We start from the raw sequence: 18,742 nt of genomic DNA on the forward strand, positions 1-18,742 counted from the left end.
ATGGAGACATTTTTTAAACTATCTGCTTTGTCAAAATGTCAACAGATATTTTTTTTACTTGTGCACTTTGCTTCAAAACACGTGCTTTATGCTTTTGTTTTGATATTCTCCATGGGTACAAAGAATCCAAGTGCATTTACACTGCTTCTTCCATGGGTACTTTTTTTTTTTTTTTTCATGGAAAATAACATGGATACACATAAAAATGAAACCTGCACGTTATGGGGTAGATCTTAAAAGGAGCGCGCGCGGCGTACATGTACATGTACGTGCGATTTGATAACATGCGCGCGCAGGCGTGCGCATGTTATGAAATCGGGGGTCGGCGAGGCAGGCGTAACTTGCGCGTGCTGGGCCGGCCACCAGCGCGTCATGGTCCGGTCCGGGGGCTGGTCTGGAGGCTGTGGCCACGCCCCGGAACACCCCTGATGATGCATCAGCCACGACACGACCCCCCGACACGCCCCCCAATGACACACCGGCCGCGACACGCCCCCCAGGAAAGCCCTGGGACTTATGTGCATCCCAGGTCTTTGCGCACGCTGGCAGCCTATGCAAGATAGGCTCGGCGCGCGCGGGGGGGGGGGTTGGGGTAGGTTTTCGGGGGTTACGCACGTAACCCACGCGCATAACCCTTTGAAAATCTACCCCATCTGTTTTTATCAAACTGATTTCTCAACTAACTGGGATTGCACATATTTAAACTAGGAGGGATCACTTCATATCTTTTAAGACTGTGTTAGATGGGTTTCGGGGTAGAGCTAGTGGTGGACTTCATTTTACTTTGAATAAATTGTGTTAACTGCTCCGGTTGTAAGAATACATAGGCATTGCCTTCACACTTTATCAGGCATTTGCAAGGATATTTCAGGATAAAAAGCATTCCCATTTTGTAATATTTGAGACTTCAACACAAGAAACTGCTTTCTGCGTCTCTGTGTTATTGGTGCTAAGTCAGGGAATAAGTGTGCCTTGCACCCCATAAATTCCTTAAATCTGTTTAAAAAGAATTTTTTGAAAATCCAATCTTTGTCGGATTCTAACATAAAAGATATTATTAGTGTTGATGGCACAACTGATTCTATGTCTGTTTGCTCAAGTAATTCTGATACATTTAAAACCTTTTCTTGAGAAGGAGCTTTATGAATTAATTCCTCTATTTTTAAATTGCCAATATCTCTAACAACTGTTGATTTTTTCATTGGAGGTAAATAAAACAGCTTAGACATTATGGGGCGGATTTTAAAAGGAGCGCGAATAGCCTACTTTTGTTTGCGCTCCAGGCGCAAACAAAAGTACGCTGGATTTTAGCAGATACTCGCGGAGCCGCGCGTATCTGCTAAAAACCTGGATCGGCGCGCGCAAGGCTATCGATTACGTATAGCCGGCGCGCGCCGAGCCGCGCAGCCTACCCCCGTTCCCTCCGAGGCCGCTCCGAAATCGGAGCGGCCTCGGAGGGAACTTTCCTTTGCCCTCCCCTCACCTTCCCCTCCCTTCCCCTACCTAACCCACCTGCCCGGCCCTGTCTAAACCCCCCCCTTACCTTTGTCGGGGGATTTACGCCTCCCTCCGGGAGGCGTAAATCCCCGCGCGTCAGCGGGCCTCCTGCGCGCCGGGACGCGACCTGGGGGCGGGTACCTAGGGCGCGGCCACGCCCCCGGGCCCGCCCCCGGAACGCTCCCGACACGCCCCGAAAACACCGCGCGGTTCGGGCCCGCCCCCGACACGCCCCCTCCGAAAACCCCGGGACTTACGCGAGTCCCGGGGCTCTGCGCGCGCCGGTAGGCCTATGTAAAATAGGCTTCCCGGCGCGCAGGGCCCTGCTCGCCTAAATCCGCCCGGTTTTGGGCGGATTTAGGCGAGCATGGCTCTGAAAATCCGCCCCTATGGGTAAAATTGCTTCTGAAATATTTAAATTTTCCATTAAATATTTTCTCCATAAAACAATGGAATTAACATAGGTGATTTAGGAAAATTTATACATTGTATATTCCTTACCCTAGTAGCATTCTCTAATTTTTCTATTTTAAACTGTAATACCAGATTTTCCTTCATCATCATAGTTTGTACATCTCAAGACTTTCCTATTTCCTCCTTTACTTTCATTAATTCATTTTTCACAATTTTATTTTCATTTTCTATATCCTCCACATTCCTCTTTGTTAATAATACAGTATTTAGTATTGTCAACATTTGATCACTCATATTTTTGTTAACTTCATTTATGGCCTCCCATATATTTTCAAGAGAAAAATCCTGTGGTTAACTAAAGGTTTACACTGAATTATATGATCCCCATCCTCTCTTACCCCGTTGCCCTCTTCCACAGTCTCGACTGAAGCTTGGCCGGGTCCTGAGATGTTACTTAATGCTGGAAGATTATCCAGCTGACCTCCTTGCCTCAAGGGAGCACTTCCCCTTACCCCTTCGGTTGGGTATTGTTCTCCTGGGGTTTGCTGTAGTTTTTCAGCTGGGTTCACCGGAGGAAATCTCTCACTTGGGGAGAATGATGTTGAGAGATCTAGAGATGTGGAGGGCTCCTCTTCTCCCCTCCTAACATTCAGCGATCCATCATCCCCTTTCTGTAACCCACGTCATACATGCAAATCCATCGGTCCTACTTTGGAGATGGACTCAGTTACGTCTGAGGCCTGGCGTTCTCTGGCCCTTCTCTTTCGTGCTGAATGAGGCATTAAAAAAACCACTTAATTGGATAATGTACGTTTTAGTTAGTTAATATACCTTGGTTTCAACTCAAAACGGAGGCACCGGTACTCGAGGAAAGTCTATTTTCTTCACCAATAGTTTACTAGGTAGGAGTCCAAAAAATCCAAAGAATCTGAAGAAGCTGAAAAAGCTGCGTGCATGTCTTAGGCAGCGTGCCGGCGTCGGCTGCGCACCGCCAAGGAGCAGATTTTAAGCCCCTTCCATCCCGCAATGATGACGTCCCAAGTGAGCTCAGCTGTGCTCCATTGGGGCCGCCTCAGCACCGCACCCCCAGTAAGGCAGCCACAGCCTTTCTCACAGTCACTTCTCGGTTTTCTGGCGCCACAAGCACCAGATCCGGGAAACAGATTTTAAGCACCTTCCATCCTGCAATGATGACATCCCAAGTGGGCTCAGCTTTGCTCTGTCGGGGTCGCCTCAGCACCGCACCCCCGGTAAGGCAGCCACAGCCTTTCTCACAGTTACTTCTCGGTTTTCTGGTGCCACCGTCCCGGGGTTTTATGCGCATCGCCAGGCCTTTTTAAAATAGGCCCGGTTCGCGTAACCCCCCCTCTACGCGTGTAAATCTTTGAAAATCTGGCCCTATATTTTCTTCCCCCTCCTAAATACAATTGTGTGGACCTTTGACCACATTGAGGGAAGGCAATTTTCAGAGAGCCGATTGCAGGTAAAACATTTTGAAAATAGCCTTCCTCATCCAGATCTGCAACAAAGTGGAAGGAGATCTGTATGGGGAGGGCTATTTTCAAAGTTAACTGTCATGATGGAATATATCCATAAGACATCAGATATGTGGAAGAAACAAAGTCCTTATAGGGGAACATCATCTACCTGATATGAATTAGAGCCTACCTGTGGGAGCATCAGCTAGAAGCAGTGAAATCCTGGACATTCTAAAGAGAGACACTCCTTAGACAAGTAATTGAAGATCACACTTGAGAAGAGTCTACACTGAGTCAGGTACTGACAATCAGAAACAGAGCCGTTTACCTCAAGTTAAGGGAAAATGTAGGGTTTGGCAATCAATGTACTAAACTGTTCAAGATTAATCCCAGATTGAAGCTGAGCTTCACTGAAGCAGGTGTCCTTGGTTTTGAGATGGTTGACTTCAAGATAACGGGTGACTGTGTAAGAGAAATCCTCTCAAGAACCAAACATCTGAAAAAATTACAAAAGAACTGGGGAAAATGGGAAACACAGCTGCATCAGCAGCTACATCCAGCTGGTTGCAGGAACCAGCAAACCCCGCCCAGCTCACTTTTCTGTTCTCCTAGTCCCTTCTCGCTCTTTTTTGCATTTTTCTCTTCAGCTCTCAGGAAGAAGTTAATGTCAATCCACGCAGTGCCAGCTAAAACACTGCTTGACTTTCCAGGCTTCTCCCCTGTCCCTTGCTTCTCCACCTCTGGTCAGTCTAGGGTCATGGTGACAGCAGTGGTTAATGGCTTGAATTGAGGAGAAAAAAAAAGAAAAAGAAAAACGAGCTTATCCCAAAGAATTTAATGAGATCCAAAAACGAATTCAAATGAAAATTTCTGTTATTTTGGGAGCTCCAGCCATTCGTTTTTATTTTCCACAAACTAAAATAAATATTCCTCATCTGGTTAAGGTTCCTTATTAATTTAAATGAATGCACATCCATATTACTGGAATACACATCTTGGAAAAAGTTCACTTCCATGAGATATATGGAAGAGCCTAGTCACACTTTGGGGTAGATTTTAAAAAGCATTTACTCGAGCAAAACTGGTTTTTGCTCGAGTAAATACACTTTACTCAAGTAAGTGGGCTTTTCAAAATTGCTACAATATATGCCATTGAATTGTCCATAGGATTTACTCAAGTAAGTGCACTTTACTCGAGTAAATAGCTTTTGAAAATTGCTACGATAGTATGTCACATTTACATGCGTAACTCCTTTGAAAATGACCCCCTTTGTGAAGAGGTTACATAGAAAAAGGAGAGAACAGACCAAAATATCCGGAAAAAAACAAGAAGCAGAGAAGACAGACAAGTGAAAGCCTATGGAGAAAATTGTCCAATTGTTATTAGACAAATTAAATAAATGAATGGGTTCAGTGAATGTCAATTATTCATTGATTTGTTTGCTATAGAAATCTCTCTGAGTTAGATGTGTTCATTCCTAAACTATTAAATGCTATTGTCTTGTTTTTTCAATCAGTTCAGGATACAAACTCCAATCAGAAGCTCTCCCCCTAAGTCGGTAACTTTCAAACCAGCGCTTGGGCGTACATGTGCGCGCGTTAGTTGACCTGCACCCAGGGATGTGGCTTTTTTATAACCTGGCGCATGTCAGATCGTGAAAATATTTATGTCCACATCTCAGCTTCATGCCCTGAAATGCCCATGCTCTGCCCCTTTTTGAAATCTTCCAAGATGGGCGTTCTGCGGCATTTACACGTGGCTCTGAGTGGCTTTTAAAATCCGCTCAGCTCGCGCGAGCCCAACATATTCACACATCCCCTAATTAATACGTGAATCAAGCTTCTAAAATTCACCTTTTAATATTCGTTGCATGAATACTATTTACATCTCTACACATTGCAATAGAAATAAGAAAGCTGCACTGACTTGTACATGGGGGTAACCTGCACGGGACGGCAGATACTACCACGAGGAGCTTGCTGGGCAGATAGGATGGACCATTGGTCCTTTTCTGCCATCATTTCTATGTTCCTATGATAGAGTACTTTGAAGTAATTAACAAAAAACAATTCTGATTAATATAGGAAAAAATGTACTTAAAAATATAAGGTTTGCCCTACTAGGTCAGACCAAAGGTTCATCAAGCCCAATATCTTGTTTCCAACAGTGGCCAATCCAGATCACAAGTACCTGGCAGGATCCCAATGGGAAGGTAGATTCCAGGCTGCTTATCTCAGGGATAGGAAGTGGATTTCTGCAGCTCCACCTTAATAATGGTTTACGGACATTTCCTCCAGGAACTTATCCAAACTTTTTAAAAATAGCTATTACATGAATAGCTTTCAAATCATCCTCTAGCAATGAATTCCAGAATTTAATTATTCATTGAGTAAAAAAATATTTTCTCTTGTTAATTTAAAATGCATCACCTAGTAACTTCATTTTGTGTCCCCTGGTCTTTGTTTGTTTGAATGTGGGCCGTCCTTTGAGAGTGACGTCAGATGCCGGTAATGTTTTAACCTGGCGTCTGACTGAGTCTTCTTGCTTGGCAACAAGGTTTCTGCCAGTACTGGCTGCAGTGTTTTGATTCTGCTTGTCAGGATCTTCAGTTAAGATTTTTTATTGTTCTTGTTCCACTCCAGTTTAGATTTTTTGGCTTCAGTTCCAGCTCAGAGTCTTCTGCTTCTTTTCTTGGGTTTTGATGCTGACCTGTTTTTGTTTCTTCACACTTGCTGCTTGTCTCGACCAAGGTTAGTCATATTCATCCATCTTCCTCTCATTGATCTCCTAAGACCAGCGGTCCGGGATCTTACGGGCTCCTCCCGGAGGGTCCTCGGGTTTCCAGGGTGAAGACATCTCTTCAGTTCTTTCTGATCGCCTAAGTCCTAGCGGTCCGGTACCTCAAGGGCTCCTCCTGGGGGAGTTCTCAGACTTCCAGGGTGAAGACGTCTCTTCAGTTCCCTTGGTCTCCTGTCCCAGCGGTCTGGGATCTCATGAGCTCCTCCTGGAGGGTCCTCAGACTTCCAAGGTGAAGATTTCAGCGCTATGTTCAACTTGACACCGCCTCCCGGCCTGCGTTTCTTCAACGGAGTGTACTTCTCACACCATCTCACTCTGCTAGGCCGGCCCAAGTGTCCACCGCTACACTTGCGATATTCAGATACCTGAAAGATTTTAATGATTCACCATCGACAAACCTTTTCTGTTATAAAACAAAATCAGTAGAACTAGGGTCACAAAATAAACTCCAGGGAGGAATACTCAGAATCAACGTAAGGAAATATTTCTTCACAGAGAGGGTGGTGGATGCCTTGAGTGTCCTTCTGAAGGAGGTGAAGAAGACAAAAACAGTGAAAGATTTCAATGGGACATGGGATAAACATTGGATCCTTAAAAGATAAAGAATGGAAATGAAGAAAAGAGTGCATGGGGGTAACTTGCTGGTGTGGCAGTTTCTACCTTTAATGAATAAGCCTTCATACTATTGATGCAACTCCATCATTGCTCTCTGCTTCAACGGCAGGGGGAAAAGAGGAAAAGGGGAATTAGATTTATACAGCAACCACCAAGGACATTGAATTTTATGGATTACTTGCTGATACAGCTGTTACTAACCTTAACCAATAAACCTGATACATTTGATGCAACTCCAACATTGCTCTCTGCTTCAGTGGCAATTTAAAATTAGCCACAAACTGTGACAAATTGTTCAGCGGAGGATCATTTCATTCCCACATGGGCGAGGCCCAAGTCAATACCTTCCCATCAAGCAAAGACATGATATAGGCTATCTTCACAGAGTCTGTGGGGAACTGATTAGGTAGAAGAGAAAACCTGATGTAACATTGAATCAAGAAACCACGACAAGTCTTGGCCTCTCCGGAGTAGTGAGAAGGCACAGGCAGCTGAGCAGGCATACTGACACTCACCACTGGAGTGGGTAGAGGAACCTGAGGAGCTTCAGGAGGCATGGCATCCAATCGATGGCCATGTGACAGGGGCTGACCAATGGCACCGGTAGCCCGTGTGACAAAGGCTATCGGCGCCATGATGAAACCGGCACCGAGGGTGTGAGTGCAGGGGATGGCTCCCGGACCCCCCGCTGGATCACCAGGGAGTTTTGGTAAGTCTTGGGGGGGTTCAGGAGGGTGGGGGGTTTGTTTAAATTTTTAATTAGGTGGCCGTATAATTCGGGGAAGATTCATGTATTCGTGGGGAATCGCGATACGTTTCGCTTCCCCACGAATACTACGAATAGTTTAATATACGTTGCGGATCGCCAATACGGCGAAAATGAATGCACATCCCTAACACTCGATGCAAAAGACTGGAAAGCCCCTCTCTTGCTGCTGGACTGCTGCATTCATCTTAATTTTGTTGAGTTCCTAGTTAAGTTTAGGTTGCTAAGGGAGCTGGAATTAGAGTACTTTAAATTTACAGGTGTATTCACTAATTAATCTACTAGTGACTTACAAGGGGATGAGTCAACTCTCAATAAGGGCTGGTGCAATAGCATGATTTAGATAAGAGCCTGATTGATTTTTAATGAGAAAGTGTCTCTTGCCTAAAAATCAAGTTTCAAACTTGGGGTGCATGGGAGGGAAAGACAGACACTAGAATTAACTTTCTCTGGCTTGCTTATTATCTCATACATACAAAAAGTCTAAAGAATATATCCTAATATTTCACCTCTCTCCAAACTTTTTTAAGTCCTAAGATTTCCCAAAATTTCCTACTTACCAATTCTCTTCAACCACCATTAAGTTGATCTTCTCTCAATGGATTGAGAGGTTTCAGTACTCTCATGCGGGATGCTAGGAACAGTATGCAGATGAGCCTTTAGGTCCTCTTCTACTGCACGTGGTGTGGGGCCTCTGGAATCTGGGGCTGTGGAGTTCAAAGCCTGGATCACTCTCTGTAACCTCTATAGACCTCTCCTGGGGGATGCTGGGATTCAGATGAGCCTTCTGGTCGTCTTCTACTGCAAAGGGTGCGGGGCCTCTGGAAGCTGGGGCTGGAGTTTGAAGCCTGGATCGCTTGCCGTGATCTCTGGAGTCTCTCCTGAGGGATGCTGGGAACAGAATGCAGATAAGCCTTCTGATGCTCTTCTACCGCCAGTTATATCTACCTCTTCATTCAGTGCTATATACTCTAACTTTCCAATCTTATTTTTTAGACTTCTAGCATTTGTATATAGGCATTTCAAAGTATGGTTTTTTATTTGTATTATCAACCTGCTTATCAGTCAATGGGGTAATTTGGAATCTTTCTGCTCTGTCTGCTCTTTATTTAGAGGCACCAGTTGGGTTATAATTCCAGTCACTTCCAAAAGGAATGATATCTCCTGCACGGAGCAGGAGAGAGACCTTGGGGTGATGGTGTCTAATGATCTGAAGTCGGCGAAACAATGTGTCAAGGCGATAGCAAAAGCCAGAAGAATGCTGGGCTGCAAAGAGAGAGGAATATCAAGTAAGAAAAGGGAAGTGATTATCCCCTTGTACAGGTCCTTGGTGAGGCCTCACCTGGAGTACTGTGTTCAGTTCTGGAGACTGTATCTCCAAACAGACAGAGATAAGATGGAGGCGATCCAGAGAAGAGCAACCAAAAAGGTGTAAGGTCTTCATCGAATGACCTATGAGGAGAGATTGAAGAATCTAAATATGTATACCCTGGAGGAAAGGAGGAGCAGAGGTGATATGATACAGACTTTCAGATACTTGAAAGGTTTTAATGATCCAAAGACAATGACAAACCTTTTCAGTCGGAAAAAAATCAACAGAACCAGAGGTCACGATTTGAAGCTCCAGGGAGGAAGACTCAGAACCAATGTCAGGAAGTATTTCTTCACGGAGAGGGTGGTGGATGCCTGGAATGCCCTTCTGGAGGAAGTGGTGAAGACCAGAACTGTGAAGGTCTTCAAAGGGGCGTGGGATAAACACTGTGGATCCATAAAGTCTAGAGGATGTGAATGAAGAGTGGGTGACTTTCGGGTATGACAGCTACTGCCTGGAGATAATACCCTTATTCAATATACATTGAATAAGGGTATTATCAACTCCAACATTGCTCTAAGCTTCAATGGCAAGAGGAAATGTGGAAAAAAGGATTGCATTCACAAAAAGCGGGGAGTAGCTTGCTTGTTATGGCGGTTACTACCCCAAACCAAATAAGCCTGATACTTCACTTTCAATGCATATCCAGCATAACTCTCTGCTTCAACGGCAGGGGAGAAAGACCGATTCTTCACGCATGTCCAGCATAGCTCTCTGCTTCAACGGCAGGGGGAATGAAGAAAAGTGGATCTATATACAGACAACCAACAAAGACTGAATTACATAGTCAGGGTAAACAAATAAGCATGGGTGTAGCTTGCTTGCTACGGTGGTTACTACCCCAAACCAAATAAGCCTGATACTTCACTTTCAATGCATATCCAGCATAACTCTCTGCTTCAACGGCAGGGGAGAAAGATCGATTCTTCACGCATATCCAGCATAGCTCTCTGCTTCAACGGCAGGGGGAATGAAGAAAAGTGGATCTATATACAGACAACTAACAAGGACTGAATTACATAGGGTAAACAAATAAGCATGGGTGTAGCTTGCTTATTGCGGCGGTTACTACCCTAACTAATTAAGCTAGATATTTCACTTAGATGCGGTTCCAACACTGCTCTCTGCATTAATGGTGGGGGTAGACGGTAAATTGAACCAAAAGGTTAATAAGAACCAAGAGAAACAGATAAGTATGAGAAAAAAAAATGCAAAGCTTGCTGGGCAGACTGGATGGGCCATTTTGGTCTTCTTCTGCCGTCATTTCTATATGTTTCATTTCTATATATCCAGCAGCATTTAAAGTAGATTGAAGATCCGAAGGTAATAGGTCATAGCAAGTTGACCAACAAGACTGGTATATCAAATCCCTTTCCTTTTCACTGCTTAGGGCAACCATCCTTTCCATTTGCTTTGAAAATGCAAGCCTCCCATACCAGGTCCGCAAGTTGGGAGGCGTATCTGGTGTTATCCAGTCAGTTAAAATAGTGCGGCATGCCAGTAATACGGCAGTGTGGCCAAATTTATCCAAGGACAACTTGTAAGAAGGAAGGGCTCCTCTTAAACCAGATAGAAGAGCTTGCCCGTCCAGACAATAGAAGAGCCAGTACATTGAGCAATTACTGCAATCACCTTCATCCAAAAAGGTCTCAGCACCGGGCACAGAAACAACCTGTGTGCCAGAGTACCTGTCACTTGATGACATTTAATACATTTAGGGGAGGATGATCGTCCCATTCGACATCGGCGAACATCATCACAAAAAATATGGTGCAAAATCTTAAATTGCAACTCTTGTAGGGAAAGATCTGGCAGGCTTTTGGGCATAAGTTTAAAACATGAGAGCAAGTATGAAGAAGAAATATCCATAGTCCATGCTTCAGTCCAGTATTGAGCTAAAGAAGCTACATGCGGCACAGAGCGATAAGTTCTGCCAAATTCACACCAACCTTTGATGGAATTACTCATTAAAGTCCCATCAAAAAAGTGCTGTGCAAAAGCTGACTCCCTTGTATAATTCTCCACAGTCCAATGAAAGGATTGAAGATAATGACGGATCTGTAAATATGCATAAAAGTGTTTAGCGGGTAAATTATAATCTCGGGCCAAAGATGTAAAGTTCCGCACTACCGGTAAGTCAGTAACATAAAAATGAAAAATAAACGCTAAACCTTTCTGTAACCAGCCATCAAAAAGATAATAGTTGGTTCGACTTGGAGAAAAATCCAAATTACCCATTAATGGCATGAAAAGAGAAGTGAGACCAGATAGACCTCCACAGGACCGTATCCAGTGCCAAGCTTGGCGACAAGGCTGCACCAAACTGCGAGGGATATGTAAGCTCCGGTAAGCCTCCGGACTAGCTTGGATCAGATACAAAGGCGACCAAGGTGCAACCATGCTAATAACCAGTCCATCATCACAATATGTATATTCATCAAGGATCCATTCCCCTACATAACGGAGTTGGCATGCCGCATTGTATAACCTAACATTCGGCAAACCAAGTCCCCCCTCCCCTCGTTGAGACATCAACGCCTGATATCGTAACCTCGCTTTTTTTCCCACCCAAAGACGTTTTTGGAAGGAAGATTGCAACCACTTTACATCCCTGCTAGTTAGCCAACAGGGCAGCATATGTAATTTATAAAGTAACTTAGGCATGAGGACCATTTTAAGAAGAGCGCTTCTACCAAAGAGGGAAAGGGGTGATGAGTGCCAAGCCTTTAGTTGAGTATCTAATTCTATCAGTGTAGTTTTTATATTCAGTTCATAAAGATCCAGAGGATCACGTGAGACCCAAACCCCCAGATATTTCATTTTATTTGGAGCCCACTTGAAAGAGAACCTTCCCGGCCACCGACGTTGCACTCCGGGATCAAGGGCAAGCGCTTCTGATTTAGAAAAATTAATGGTCAGGCCCGAGATAGTTTGAAAAACAGTAAAACATTGAATAATGACAGGTATGCTAGTTCTAGGTTACCCCACAAACAGTAAGATATCATCGGCGAACATTGCTAACTTCATCTGTTGACGACCAACACTGAGGCCACGAAATCCATCCTCTAAGCGCAACTTAATAGCTAGGGGTTCCAAGGCCAAAACAAATAAGAGAGGAGACAAAGGGCACCCCTGACGTACCCCACATAAAATAGGGAAAGATTCAGAAAGGGTACCATTGATAAGTAACCTTGCACTGGGCCTAGCATACAGGGCGCCCAGCCAAGATAAAAAGGAGCCTGATATACCATACGCTTGCAGTGCCCAAAACAAATAGTCACACGAAAGAGAGTCAAAGGCCTTCTCTGCATCCAAGCTTAGCACCAGAGCCTCCGCCTTAGGGTGAAAATTTAAAAGTCCAATCAAACGTCTTACATTTTTAACACCTTGACGCCCCTGTTTGATCGCCAGGTATCATGGAGGGCAAAAGGAGACTCAATCTAGCCGCCAGCACTGCTGCTAATATTTTTAAGTCCACATTTATAAGAGAGATAGGCCTATATGAGCCTACTTCCTGTAAGTCCTTCCCAGGTTTGAGGAGTAACACAACAGTGGATTGATTTTCTGTAGAAGTAATCGATGCTCCCTGAACTAAACTATTAAAATATGGCCGTAGCACAGGCAAAATGGGGAATTTCAGAATCTTATAGAATTAAGGCCCAAGTCGTCTGGGCCAGCCGCTTTACCCAACTTAAGGCCATGTATAATGGCATGAATTTCTGAATCAGTTATAGGCATGTTTAACGCGATGAGCTGCGACTCAGTAAGTTGTAGCCAAGGAAGATCAGAAAAGAAAGTACTCAAAATGGCGCCGATTGCCTTTGCCCTCACTATGTCACAGGTACCGATGGTCGGCCCCTGTGACATGGTGAGGGCAAAGGCGATCTGCTGCCAGTATTCAAAATGGCGCCGATCGCCTTTGCCCTCACTATGTCACAGGGGCCAATCGTCGGTACCTGTGACATAGTGAGGGCAAAGGCGATCGGCGCCAGTTTCTGAGCGACTGTCGGCTTTCCCCATCAGCTAGTTTAAAAGATGCACTATCTCCTTTTTAAAGTTTAGTGCCAGCAGTCTGGCTCTACTCTGGTTAAGATGGAGCCCATCCTGTCAGAAAAGGCTCCCCTTCCCCCAAAAGATGCACAGTTCCCTGCACCATTGTTTCATCCACGCATTAAGACCTTGGAACTCTGCCTGCCTCTGGGTTTCTGCATATGGAATGGGAATCATTACTGAGAATTCTGCCCTAGCAGTTCTGGATTTCAGCTTTCTACCTAAAATCCTAAATTTGGCTATTAGAACCTCACTCCTGCATTTTCCTTTGTCATTGGTACTTACCTGTACCCAGACAGCTGGATCCTCCCCAGCACTATTTAAAATCCTATCCATGTGATGCATGTGGTCCACCACTTTCACACCAGGCAGGCAAGTTACCAAACAAACTTCACGTCCACCAGCCACTCAGCTATAAATCTTCCTGGAGACATATCCTCGGTGCAAGAGGATATGACATCACCTTGAGGGCGGGTCCTAGCTATAGGATTTTTTCCTTCCTCACCTTCCAGGTGACTTTCCTCCTCCAAGTCAGCACAGGGGCTGCCAGCCTAGAGGTGGGACTTTTCTACTATGTCCCTGAAGATCTCCTCTATATACCACTCTGTCTCCCTAAGCTCTTCCAGGTCTACCACTTTAGCTTCCAGAGCCTGGATTTGTTTCTGAGGGCTTTAACGAGCTCTTTACATTTAGCGCACACATACAACCTCTCACTAGCTGGAAGATACTCATACATGTGGCACTCGGTGCATGAGATTGAAAAGCCTCCTGCTGGACTACTGTCTGCATCTTAATTTTGTTGACTTTTATCGAGTTAAAATTTCAAAGGGAGTAGGAATCCAAAACAAATCTAAAGTACATTTAATCTATTGATTTATTTCATATTTATCTGTCAGTGACCCTCAAAATACTACAATTAATCTACTTATATCTACCCAGTTCCTTACCCAATTGACTCTTGTTTTGAATTAAATTCCTTCTGTATGAAATCTGTAGTAAATTAATAGTAAGGAAGTTTGAGGTGTTTGCTTCTAACAGCACACGCCTCCAGTCCTCTTCTGCAGCAAGGGCTGCGAGGCCTCTGGAAGCCGGGATTGTGGAGCTTGAAAGCCTGGATCACTCGTGTTGACCTCTGGAGTCCTCTCCCTAGGGCTGCTGGGAACGGTATGCAGATGAGCCTTTTGGTCCTCTTCTGTTGAACGGTTGTTGAAAGAATTTACTTTAAAATGGTCATCATTACACGTTTTGCGGCGGGGAAGATTTGAGGCTATTAAATTACCTACACTAAAAACATTGCCGCTAATTTTTCTGGATAACTTTTATTTTATAAATGTGGCCTGTATGCTTTCTGAGTTTGGAAAGAGAAACCTCCGTGTATACCTCTCCAGAAATTTAAATGAGCAACTAGAGGGCTGGGTTCAGCTTCCCGCCATCAGTAGAAATCTCCAAACCTATTTGTCAGGAAGAGAAATAAGGGTTGGTTTATCCATACAGAGATAGGAGCATTCTCACACATTTTGTATTTCTGTAGCAATAGAAGGGCAATTTGACAGGGGATACAGGGAAGGAATGCACTGAATATCCAATGTGAACTTTCAATTTCTATTATTATTTGGAAATCAATTGCAATTATAGAAGATATAATAATGAGAAAAAAAAATGAGCATCTTAAACCTAATAAATTACTGTGCAAATAACATAATGTGCTTAATTGGAACTTTTAGAAATTGAACAGTTGGAATGAGAAATTCATTAAGTCGTAACTAACCTAGGGGTCTCCCAATTAGACAGTGAGTTTTACAGCCTGAAGCTCCCTTTTAATATCATTTTTAAGGTGGGGATGAGGGAATTAGTTGGCTTGTTCTAGTCGTTTCTCCAATGAGCAGCTAGGGTGCTCTATGTTTCAACTCAAATAGAAAATCATCTTTAATTACTGCACTTAACAATAATATTTCTGCAGCTATATATTCCATGAAAACAATAGCCTATACTATTGGAAAGGAGATAATCAGCACTTTCTTCTCTCTACCAGCCCATTTCAAATGGGTATTGTTCTTTCATCAGAACTACCATGCATGGAGATCATGTGGTATATTAAAAAAAAATTACCTTAATAAGAAATTACAGATCATGAATGCAGACAATGGGATTGTTTCTATCCCTTACAAACATGTGGGATGTGGCTTCAGCTGGTCTGAGTGCCCTCAGTGTGCCAGCGGTCTCATTGACCTTGCCTGCCTGTGATGTCAGTGTGGTATCAGTGGTCTAGGGAGGTCTAGGGAGGAGCACCACTGTCTTCTGGGAAGGAAGAGGTCAGAGTATAAATCCCCTGCTCCCACATGAAACAGGAGGCTTTTGAGAAGAGGATTCCTGGACGTCCAGAAGGGTGAAGAGAGAGAGGTTCCCAAAGAGCTGGGTACCTGTGTGCTGGGAGGTGCCAGAGTTAGGGCAGCCTGCCTGGGAAAGTTCACCACTGATTCCTCTATCATGAGTCCAAGAAACCAAAGGAAAGAGAGAGAGAGAGAGTGAGAGAGAGAGAATGAGACAAGGGGCCCCCAAACAAGAAGTGGGAGAGCCCAGGGTGGAAGCGGTGCCCGTCCTAAACTGCTGACCTGATTTGGGTGAAGAGAGACTGAATTCTGCTTTTATGATTTTGGATAGAGTAACCGCTGTGGTTCAATATCTTAAGTGTACTTTTTGGACTTTTTGTTTTGGCTCGCAATCAGTTTATTAATAAGGAGGTCAATATTCAAAAGAAATTTAAATGGATAACTCATATACTGCCAGTAATACAGCTAAATGCATAAAAGTCCTACTAGGAGCAGGGTCCGAACTTTCCCGCTCCTGGTGATGTCCAGCGCAATCTCCTTAACCTACACTCAGTTTACGCTTCCAGCAGTAGAAGGCTGCTTACTGACGTCTAGCACTGGAAGCGCAAACTGAGCGTAGGTTGTGGTTCCAGCGTGGGCCATCCATTGCTCCTACCATGTGATAGGGGCCATCCAATGGCACCAATAGCCCCTGTCACATGGTAAGGGCAAAGGGCTATCGGTGCCATTTTGATTAGTGGCAGCCGACTGCCCGAGAGCGGGAGATCACTCCCTGGACCCCCGCTGGACCACCAGGTACTTTAGAAAAGATTTTTGGGGGTCAGGAGGGTGGGAGATTCTAAATAATTTGACTTAAAGGGTTGGGGTGGGTTTGGGGGTTGTTTTTCTGTGTCCCCTTTCTTCCTGCCCCCCCCCCCCCAAAAAAGGCTAAGAAAGCCACAATAAAATTTTATGGGGTTTTCCTCTCGCTTTCAGGGACTCCCCCGATACCTGACAGATGAGAAAATATCATACAATATTGTACAATATTGTCATCCATCAGAAAAAAGATTCACATCCCTATTCTACCTTGCTTCTATACCCCTTATCTTACACCTTAGGAATCTTTCTTCTACTCTGCATTGCTGCCATAAATAGACTTTGCAACTTGAGAAACTTGCTGTCACTCTGTCTTGCTGTCAATCCCTATACTCTATATCGTTAATGTTCTTTCCATTGTGGGGGGCTGCTTTGACCCTTTTAATGATGCCTTGGTAAGCTGATGCCACTCTTTGTTCTTCTTTGCCCCTTTACCAGTGCCTTGCAGTTTATCCTGCCACCTTTTCTGCTTTGTTCCCTCTTCTTGGTGCCTTAGGATGTTGATGGTATTCTTGGTTCCACTTTGCCTATTATGTTGCCTTCGAGAGTTCATGCCACTCTTGTTGGTACTCGCTCTTGAAGCCTTTGTGTGCTCTTCCTACATTTTTTGCTTCTTTGCTTCTCTCATTCGGGCCGATACAGTACAGAGCGTGTTTTCCCTTACCCCTTATTCAGTAAGGGGCCGAAAACGCGCGTCCATACCGCCGAACCTTATAGCGCCCTCAACATGCAAATGCATGTTCATGGCCCTATCAGGTATTCCCGCGCGATTCAGTAAGTAAAATGTGCAGCCAAGCCACAGATTTTACTTTCAGAAATTAGCGCCTACCCAAAGGTAGGTGCTAATTTCTTCAGGCACCGGGAAAGTGCACAGAAAAGCAGTAAAAACTGCTTTTCTGTGCACCCTCCGACTTAATATCATGGCGATATTAAGTCGGACGTCCCAAGGGTAAAAAAAGTAAAAAAAAAAAAATTTGAAGTCGGCCGGAGGCTGTCGGGTCGAAAACCGGACGCTCAATTTTGCCGGCGTCAGGTTTCCGAGCCCATGGCTGTCAGCGGGCTCGAGAACCGACGCCAGTAAAATTGAGCGTCTGCTGTCAAACCCACTGACAGCCACCACTCCGGGCCAAAAGGAGGCGCTAGGGATGCGCTAGTGTCCCTAGCGCCTCCTTTTGCCCGTTTCTACCGCCAGACCTCATTTAAATACTGAATCGCGCACACAGGCAAGTGGCCTGTGTGCGTGCCGGAAGATCGGGCGTTTGCCCGCTCTCCCGCGGACTTTACTGAATCGGACCGATTATGCCTTGGAGAATTCCTGCCACTGCTGGTACCCCTTTAGCTCTTTCTGGTACTTTTAGATATTCTTGCCACTTTTGGAGCCACTTTGCCACAGTCTAGGATCCAAGGAATTCTTTCCCCCTTCCGATGATGTCTTCCCACAAGTTTCATTAGAACTGATGAGAAAATACCAATTTTGGAGACCAAAATAGGCTGCAGTGCTTCCCCCATTGACTTTTATGTTAAACAAATGATCAAATAAAACAAATAAAGGTGAATTTTATAAGCCTGATTTGTGCATCAATTAAGGGATGCGTGAATATGTTGAGCCAACAAAGGTTGACTGTATTTTAAAAGCCACCCAGATACTCATGTAAGTGCCATACAAATGAAAAGTTTTCAAAAGGGGGTGGAGACTGGGCGGGACATGGACATTCTGGGATTTTGCATGTAAATACTTACACAGACTGGTGCACGCTGGGGTCCCATAAGTTTACTTCTTGTTAGGATTTGTGGGTTTTGTGGACCCTTGGCCTGAGGTGGAGGTTGATACTACCTGAGGGGTGGAGCCCCACAGGTCCTCACCATTGGGAGGTGAGATCAGCTGCATCAGGGGACACGACTGTAGTTCAGTAGAGTGAGAATGTCCTGCATCTCTTCCACGTGATTGCAGGTACAAGAGTAGGAACCTCCAAGGCAGGCCCCGAGGAGAGGGGAGCACGGAGACCGGGCCTACTGGAGGAGTGATGCAGAGACTGTCCTGAGGGGCGAGACAGCGTGGCAACAGAGTCTCTGATGTAATGATGTAGGGGCTGCCCCGAGAAGCGGGGAAGTGTAGATTAAAGTCTCTGAGGTAGTGACGTAAGCTGTCCCGAGGAGCAGGGAAGCATAGAGTAAAGTCTCTGAGGCAGTAACGTAGGCTGCCCCGAGGAGCGGGGAAAGATAGAGTAAAGCCATTGGTGTAAAAGCGTTGAGCCTGCCCCGAGGAGTGAGGAAGTGTAGAACCAAGTTTCCGATGTGGTAACGTAGAGACTGCTCCGAAGAGCAGGGAAGTGTAGAGATGGGATCTCTGATAGGCAGTGCTTGACGCAACCCCAAGGAGCGGGGGAAGTGAGCAGGCAGGAATTCTGGTTAGGAGCACAGGAACTACCCCGAGGAGCTGGGAAGCCTGGAGACAGGTCTCCCAAAGGAAGCACAAGCAGGCCCCCAAGGAGTGGGAACCTGAGTCAGAGTCCAGATCAGCTGGTAGAGATCCAAGGCAGGAACCACGGGTACGGAGAAGCA

Source organism: Rhinatrema bivittatum, chromosome 1 (genome assembly GCF_901001135.1).
Source record: "Rhinatrema bivittatum chromosome 1, aRhiBiv1.1, whole genome shotgun sequence".
Lineage (NCBI taxonomy): Eukaryota > Metazoa > Chordata > Amphibia > Gymnophiona > Rhinatrematidae > Rhinatrema > Rhinatrema bivittatum.